The following is a 9297-nucleotide window of genomic DNA, read 5'->3' as shown; positions in this document are numbered from 1 at the left end:
CAACCAAGAGATAAAACAATTCAAAGGCACCCACCCTACTAAAGATGGGTCATTCTTCTTGTGTTAATAATTCCATTGAATATAGAAGAGTTCCATTAGGCGTGCCATCCACCCAGTGTTTATGTAAATAACTCTAAACCAGCACTGGTAATAACACCTAATATCTATAATTTATATCTACAGTATAAAAAGTTCAGATTCTTTTTTTTAACTGAAGCAAAATAGTATTGTATAGGAAAAAAAGGTGGAATGCCGCACGAAATAGAAAGACAGCCAAGAGCCAACCAATGGGAGTGGGCTCAAGAAAAAAGTTCAGATGCTACTGTTCATGCAAGCAATGACACCACAGCAACCAAAGCTTTCATGGATTTTCCTCTATGGTCTTAAAGCATAAAATACAACGAAATTGGCTCTGCCCCTAGAGTAATTGTGACAAACTTTAGCATGCCATTAGAATTTAATATATTATTAATAATAAACTAGTCATTAAGGCTAGCCATCAATATAGATTATTTTTAACATGAAAACACAAACAGCCTAAAGCCAGTGTTTCCCATATCAAAACAGCTAGAAGCATGATGTCCTGGCCCAAGGATATAGCCCATCCTGTCCCAGGGGTAGATATAGCCCTACAACTTAAGATGAATTAATCAAGCTCCTTTTGCCAAATGCCATAGATCACTCAAGTCACACAACTAATTCTCCTGGTTCTAAGTAGAATCTTTGTGGCTTGTCTATAAGCATAAAATGCAGTCATCTGCTGATACAGCACTCATTTATCCACCAAATTCAACAAACATGTATTAACTGCCCAATTCAGGCTCAGAATATAGTATCCTCATAGAGCTTAAAGTCTAGACAGACATTGATCAAAGAATTATATAAATATGTATAAAATCCCAGTTGTGATAATGCTATGAATAAAAATGTATAGTCCCAAAACAGCATAAAATGACTTCAACACAGCAGTCTTGTCATTATACTGATAAAGTAGAAATAGAATATTTCACTTATAGAGTTCCAGTGGACATAAAATTTGATATATACCAAAACATATTTTTAAACTATACATACCTAGATAAAAGTAAGGATCGCTTTACTATAGTGGATAGGCTAGGCTATGCTGCAGTAATAAGTAATAAATAAAATTTCAGTAACTAAATATATCAAAGGTTTATTTCTCACTTGGGCAGAGTCACCTGCAAGGCTGGCAGCTTTCCAGGGCAGCTCCCTTCAAACAACAAATGAGGAATCCAGTCCACTTGCATCTTGTGGCTCCAGTATCTTAAGATGTGGCTTCCAGGTCACTGTGGCAACAAAAACCAAGAAAGCAAGTGAGTCAGAGAATCATTAACTGGCTCTTACATAGTCCATCTCACCACATGGGCACTAGTAAATGAGGGAGACAACATGAATATTCAGGAAATATCTCTGCCGTGAGTGAGTAGGAAGAGCATGGTTCTTGCACGATTCATCTAACTTTTCTGAGACCATTTTCTCATTGATCAAATAGAAAGGGTGACTCAAGCCATCTCACAAGGGTACAAGGATTAATGCGATGACCTTACACACTTCCCTATGCAGGCGCCATAGAGAAGCCTATTCCCATCATTTCTACCACAACTGCTATTAACTCTAATACCAAGGAGAAGAATAAAAATTGAGTGAGAAACATGACATGGTGAACTAGTTTCCATCAACGGAACAGGACAGCCAGTCTGCTTGGGCACCTAAAACTTGGCAGCATCCTGCACCACGTCACTTGGGGGCAGAGTACAGTGGGTAGAAACAGCGCTGAAGCAAAACACTACAGACCCTGGCCCTCCCCTGGTCTCCTGGAAAGCCCGAGTTGACTTCTGGGTCACTGTCCATTTACCCAATTTTCCTACTGGGCCAGTCTAAAATTCTCTAACTGAATTAATACACCCAGTTTTCTTTTTCTTTCTTTCTTTTTTTTTTATTCCTAAAAAGGGGCTAAATATACCAAGTTACTTAAGTACTTTCTCATTCTGAATGACATTATCCTGGGTCAGAAATGAGGTATATTACTTGTTTAACTGGCATTATTGTCCCTGTTTTCTCATTATGGAGCCAATGGCCCTGATCTAAATTACAGACCCTCCTTTACCTAAGTAAAAACCAAGAAACCAATAAAGAAGCAATTCATGGTTATCATTATGGCTCCCGGTTGTCTTCTGTATGATGGAAACTCAGGTGGTGTTTATCTATTTGAGAAATATTTTATTTATTGATATTCTCGTAAGCAACCATCCTCAGCACCAATATATCTGCTTAATATGCTCCGTTTATTGCTTCAGCGATAGACCCAGCCGTTAGGTGCACAGCGTGACAAATGTGTGTTTGGGACCCTGTGCAAATGGTACCGGGCTGTTCATCATGTGTTTAAGTTCTGTCTGCTGTGCAGGCTATTCACAGCCAGAGTGAAGAGGCAATATACAGTAATACTAAAGACAATATCAAAGTAAAGAAAAAGGATGTTTCTCTAAAAACAAGTGGAGGTGAAAGAGAACAAAATGAGAATAATTGATTGTAAGAAAAAAGTGTCAGAGATTCCCAAGATCAAGGACAAAAGTCCAAAGGCTTGGGAGATTTATTTAACTACAACAAAAAGATGATTCTAAGAAAAACAACCTACGATACCAATTGAAAAATAAATGGCTGTCCCAGAAAACTGAATAAAATTGAAAATGCTGAACAGATAGGAAGCATATGGTAAACAAAACCGCACTTATTTATTTTAAGAAAGCTTAAAGCCAGAATGGGCGTCATTATTAAAAGGTACAATGGTGACCCAAAACAAATTTAAAAAAAAAGAAACTCTTCACTATTGTTGTTTATAAAAAGAAGTTATAAAGTCTTGTGGGGAGGGAGGTTCCTACAAAAATAAAGCTTGAGAAATCAGAAAAAGAAATTGGACGGTTTTTAAAAAAACTGCTATTTATTCTTGGAAAGATAGAAATGTAAAATTTAGAAAAATAACTAGGGTATGGGCTAGAGCCATGAGAAGAATGTTTACCACCAGGTTCTTTTGTTATTTTGGATCTGAAACTTGATTTAGTAACAAGAATTCAGGACTGGGAGAGCTCAGGAAGATGCTGTCAGTTTTACTTTAAAATGAGAATCTGGTGTTTCTGTATTTTATTGTTTTCAAGAAAATTTCTTAAGTGTTTTGGTGAAAAAAAGTGATTTACCATATGACCTTTTTGTTATTGCTGGTGGATATTCATTCTTAACAAAATCGTAGATTACATAAAAATTTGAGCTTACTTTATGAAAACTGTCTACACATTAATAAGTACATCATATCGTGAAAATAAATATGTTGGAATATTTCAAAGGTGCTTGTGTGCATGTGATTCTGTGTATCTGAATGGTGGGGGATAAGAGTATGTGTGTGTGACTGCTTGTATATGTGTGCTGTGTTTATGCATGTCTGTGTAACATGCGAGTGTGTGTGTATGTGTGTGTACATATGTGTGTGATTGGGCATGTGAGCGTATGTGCATGCGTGTAGCATGACAGTGTATATGTGAGTGTATTTGCATGTAAGTGTGTATGTGAAAATGTGTGCACGTACATATGAGTGTATATGTGAGTGTGAGTGCACATGTGGGCGCAAAGTGTGGAGAGATACCTACGGGGTAATTAGCACAGCAACTTGCTTCACTTAGACCAGGATGGCATTCACTGCCAAAGCCATTTCCTAAATCATCCCCTAGAGGCTGAGGCAGCCTGCATTCCTGTCTATCCTTTCACTGTTCTGTGTCCTCATTAGCCAAAGACAGAAAGAGCTCCAGCAGCATCCCTTATTAGCCCCTGACCACGTCTGGCTCATTTCTAGGCCCCCTGCCACCTCTGCAAGGAAAGATGCCAACCTTCACCTTCCCTACCTGCCTTCCCCCACATGGGTCTCTCCTCAGCTCTTAGGAACAGCACTTATCATGTGGATTTACATATTCTAGCTATTTGCTATCTGCAGCTCTACAAAGCCTCTTCCAGCTCTGCAGTTCCGTGATTCAGTGTTGTCACATTCTCATTTTTAGAGTAAAAGTTTGTCGAAGGAAGGAGGCCTGTCTTCTCTTTCTTTTATACTTTTGATAAACTACTACAATGCCATGCTCAAAATACTCATTCAAAAAGTCTTTGATTAAGTGGAAGTTTTATGAATGTTTCTTGTACTATTCTTGCCACTTTTCTGCATGTTAAAAAAATTTTAATAAAAAGTCTTTGATGAGAAAACTCTATGAGGTCTTGGATATGTCTATTACCTTGATTGTGGTGATGGCGTCACAGATATTCACATGTGCCCAAACTCATTAAATGGCATACATTAAATATGAATATCAATTAAACCTCAGTAAAACCATTAAAAATAGTCTTTGATGAAAATTAAAGCATTGGAACTAATATTTTCTCCCTCTGCTATGTACCAGATGCCTACTTAATCCTCCCCAAAAGTAACACTTTTAGATGGAGGCTTTGATCTCCATGTTACAGACAAGAAATCGGAGTCTCAAAATCATGTCCAAGATCACCCAGCTGGAAAGTGGCAGATTCTAAATATGAATCTACTCCTTTTGGGCTGAAAAACGTATGCCCTTTCCAACAGACCTAAATGCCATTTCTCACTGCTGTATAGTTGGTGATTAATAAAAGCTTATTGAATTGAATTGTATCAAATAGAATTAACACATGGCGATGAAATCACATGGTGTTATACCTAGGGTAATTATAATAATTACAATAGTTAACGTGTATTGAGAACTAAATATGTGCCTGGCACTGCACCAAATAAGCCCTTTTTATACATCTCAATTAATTCTTACACCATTCCTTTGACATAGCTGCAGTAAAAGATCCCATTTTAAAGATGAGGAAAGTAAAATTCAGACTGTTTAAGTAACTTCTCTAAAGTCTTTTTTGTTCAGTCTATCTCATCTGTCCTGTTCATAATGAATAAATTCTATTGATGTGTCCTCAAATTCACTGATTTTATCCTCTGTCATCTCCACTCTGCTACTGAGCCCACCAGCAAGGTTTTACTTTGGTTATTGAATTTTTTTTCTATAATTTCCATATGGTTCTTTTTTATAATAACTTCTATTTCTTTGCTGAGATTTCCTAATGTTTTGTTTCAAAAGAATTCATAGTTGTTTCTGAGGAATTTTTAGAACTGCTTTCATATTCTCAGATAATTTCAAAATCTGATTTATCTTGCTACTGGCACCTGTTGATTCTCTTTTCTCACTAATCTTGTGATTTTCCTGGTTCTTGGTATGACAAGTGACTTTCTACTGTATAGTGGGAATTTTAGATAATTGGACCCTATCTAATCTTCTGTCTTTGGTAGGCAGTCCCCTTGGTGAAGGGCAGTGTGCGAGTTGGGTGGGTGTGTACCTTCAAGTTCACACAGGGCCCTGACACACCTTGGCAGGAGCAGGGCACTGGGGCACACTGACTCATTGCAGACAGGGGGTTTCTATTCCACTCCCTATTCTGTTCTGTTGGCACCTTTCTGGGGAAAATGGGACACCAACTCCCACTCCACTGGGCTCTGCTGCCACCAGGGGAGGACATGGGGGGAAGGAAAGCACCAACTAGCCTGCCTCCCGTCACCTAATTCTGTCTTATTGCTACTGATGGGGGTGAAGGCTCAGCTCCCCACTGGGCCTCTCTGACACCAGGGAAAAGTGCCAGAATGTACCTGCTGCTCCTTAAGTCTCCTTACTGCTGGGGAAGGATGGAGACTCAGGGCACCACTGGACACACCCTGAAAGGAGAATTGCACAGCCTGCTTTCAGTGGGCAGAGCGTGGAAGATCAGCTGCCCACTTGGTCCTGCCAACACCGCCTGACGGGAGAATTGAAACACTGCATCTGCCGTGTCCAGGAGAGAAAGACTAGCTTCTGCTCAGCTGTCCAGTACCACGCTGTGGGGTTATAAGAGCAGACGGCCTGCTTTGACTCAGCAAGGCAGGTAGAGGGTAGAGGGGCATTTTTCAGTTGGTGTTTGGCACTTGGCTAGAGTAGGATAGCTATTGCTAAAATGATCCCTGGTCCTCTGCTTAGAAATAAGCCTTTCTCAGAGCTTTTTATGTCTGTTCCTGTTGCTGGTTCCAGTTTGAAGGCTCCTGTGGCACCTGTGCAAGCTATAAGGTAGCAACAGGGTGACCCAGGAACTCACCACCATGCTGTACCTCCATCCCAAGGTCCTGGAAGGCCCATTTTTCTTTCAGCTTTCAGAAACTTCCTATGCTTACTTGTTGTGTTATGCCAGAGGTTTTAGTTATAAAGGAGAGAACCCAAGAGGAATGGGGTTACTCTATCTTGGCAGAACCAAAACTATTTAAGGTCTTATAAACTCATAAATGGTGAGGTCAGAATTTGCACCCAGGATGTCTAGTCACAGAAACTTATTATAATTGTCATGGTAGTACTTGTTATAAAAAAGTAATTATATGTATATTCGTTTGCAAGGGCTGCCACAACAAAATACCAGAATGGGTGGCTTAAACAACAAAAATTTATTTTCTCACAGCCCTGGAGGCTAGAAGCATGAGATCGAGGTGGCAGCAGGGTGGTTTCTTCTACAGCCAATCTCCCTGGCTTAGATGGCCGCCTTCTTGCTGTCTTCTCATAGTCTTCCCTCGAACGTATCTGTGTCCAAATTCTCTCTTCTTACAAGGCTAATCATATTGGATTAGGACCCACACCAATAACTTCATTTTAACTTGATCACTACTTTAAAGACCCTGTCTCCAAATACAGTAGCCTTCTAAAGTCCTAGGGGTGAGAACTTCAGCTGAATTGAGACACAGTTCAGCCCATAGCCACATGATACATAACAATATAATGCATAACACAGTGTGTTACATAAAGGTAAGATATTGTACCTGTGTATTATGTATCATCTGAGAAAAATAGCCTAAATGTACAGTTGGCATCAGCGTGAATTCACCAATCTGCACATTAACCCTGATTAACACCCACTTCCCTGGTCATTCTCCTTAATAACAGGCAGGCACAGATTGTAGCTGACTGCAAGTATGGAAAGGGAAGAAGTTATTGCCGCCTCCGAGCTACTCTGGTTGAAGGACAGGGAAACCATTGGCTGGGCCTGCCCTCTTCCTAAAAAGATACCCCATGACACGGCTTCTCTCCTCTTGCCCGCAGAAGGGAAGGTTGCTGGAGACAGTCAGTGCCAGGCAGCTAAGGCCGCTTGTCGGGGTGATTGGGGAGCTCAGCCCAGGACCTGGCGCCCCATTCCCACCGTTACTCCAAAAGCTCGGTCACCTGAACTACAGCAGCTCCCAACACCATGAAATAATCTTAGCAATGTAATATTAAATTTAAGAAGCAAGTTCCAAAACACTATAAACAGCATGCTACTCTTTCTACAAAGTCAAAAATAATTAAAACAAAAATGCATATACTTTAGAGAAACACTATGAAAATGCAATAAACTACATCAGAAAGAAAAGCAAGAGAATGATGAACATGGGATTCAGAATGGTGATTACCTCTGGCTGGTGAACATCCAGACCGTGAGGTGGTGGAGACAAAGGCATAGAGCGGATAGGCTGAGTATCTGTCAGGATCCCAGAGTTGGTTACAGGTTGTGGGTTCAAAGACAATCACTGAATTATTTAAAATAACTAATTAAATAAATGAAAACAGGAAGAAACTGGATTGTTAAGAGTCGTTCTCAGTCTTAAATTAGCTACTACTTTGTTCTCTTCTCCCATTCCTCCAACTTGTAAGAATTAACTGTACTTATTAATGGATGATACAGTTTTCCTATTTTAAAAAAGCTTTAGTTTGTAACTGCTCAAGCTAAAAAGGAGCAGTAATCAGTGAGGCATATCTTCAGTTCTTTTTACCTGAGAAATTTTCCAAACCCAGAAACTCTTAGTCCTGACCCCAGGAATTCTTATTCAATAGCTGGGATGGGGTCTGGGAATCTGCATTTTATGCTGAACTCCAAAACAGTCTCCTAGGGTGCCACCCTGCCTTCAATGTCTTGGTAATTTAGTCCATCTTATACATTGTGTACTCACCCTCTAAAACTACACTTTTACTATATTGCTCTTTCTTCAAAAATCTTTACTGTTTCACTCTTGTTTGCCAAATCTAAATCCTCTGCCCACCTTTCAAAGTCCTCTGTAATCTGGCACCACCCTAATTACATTTATCTTGCACGCTGTCAGCAGTAGGCATATCTAAATACAAAAGGCTCATCAGCTCCTCTGGCCTATTTTCTCGTGCAGCCCTTGTTGGAAAGCCTTCTACTCTCTCCTGCTTCTCTCTAGATCTGGCAAATCCTTCCAGGGCAGATTCAAACCTTTCCCTTTCACAGAAGCCATTTCTGACTTTGCCAGCACTTGATAGCCCCTAATGAACTCCTGTGAAGCGACTGACATATTTCCTTACTTCTCTCCTTACAGATAGTAAACCTCCATGTCAATGAAAATTATCTTTTTCTCCTCCCTCATCCGCTTATGATTTGGATCACATTGCAATCCGTGGACACTTACGGCATCATCAGATCGATGCTCCCTTCTAGGAACCATCCCTCTTACTTTGTCCCAAGGCTAATGCCTGGGCCACCCTGCTGGTAGCAGGACACCCACCACTGATCCTACTCTTGCAGGCAGGGGCACCTGTCTAATGCAAACCAGGCAAATATGTCCTTCCCCAGGGATTTTAGACTCGGTGCCCAGAGATTTGAGGCAGTAACAAAAAAAAAGTCTGGATGCCGATCACTGTCATGCTTCATGCTATAGCTAAAAGACAAGCAGAGAAGTATAGTGCTCAAATAGAGAAAAGAAGATACAGTTGAACAGAAACAAGCAGGATCCAGGACTGGAGAGAAAGTTCTGGTGATGGTTGAGTCCCCGCCTGTAAGTGCAAAGTCCTGACTGAATTCTTGTCCTTGGGTGTAGTGAGGCCCCTCAGTACTGGTGAATAAATGTTCCCTTTCAGTTTAGCCACTTTAAATAGAGTTTCTACTGCTTTCATCCAAAAGAATGCGTCTTTTTTCTGATCCCTCCTCCATGGGGCTGACTCCCCACACCTGGCCATCCGTCTCCACCGTCCTGAGCCCACCTTGTCAGCTACAGAAGGAACAGTAGGAAGGTGATGACCACCACTAACTAGTTCTGTCAGCGTTTACTGAGTGCCCTGCGATGCTGAGTGCCAGAGACTTCAAACTCCAACACCCAGGAGAGGAAAGTAACCTCAGACCACCATTGCTCTCCACAGACACTCAAGGGGAAAA

Source organism: Lemur catta, chromosome 13, assembly GCF_020740605.2.
Source record: "Lemur catta isolate mLemCat1 chromosome 13, mLemCat1.pri, whole genome shotgun sequence".
NCBI lineage: Eukaryota > Metazoa > Chordata > Mammalia > Primates > Lemuridae > Lemur > Lemur catta.
Note: the sequence above shows the minus strand (reverse complement) of the source record.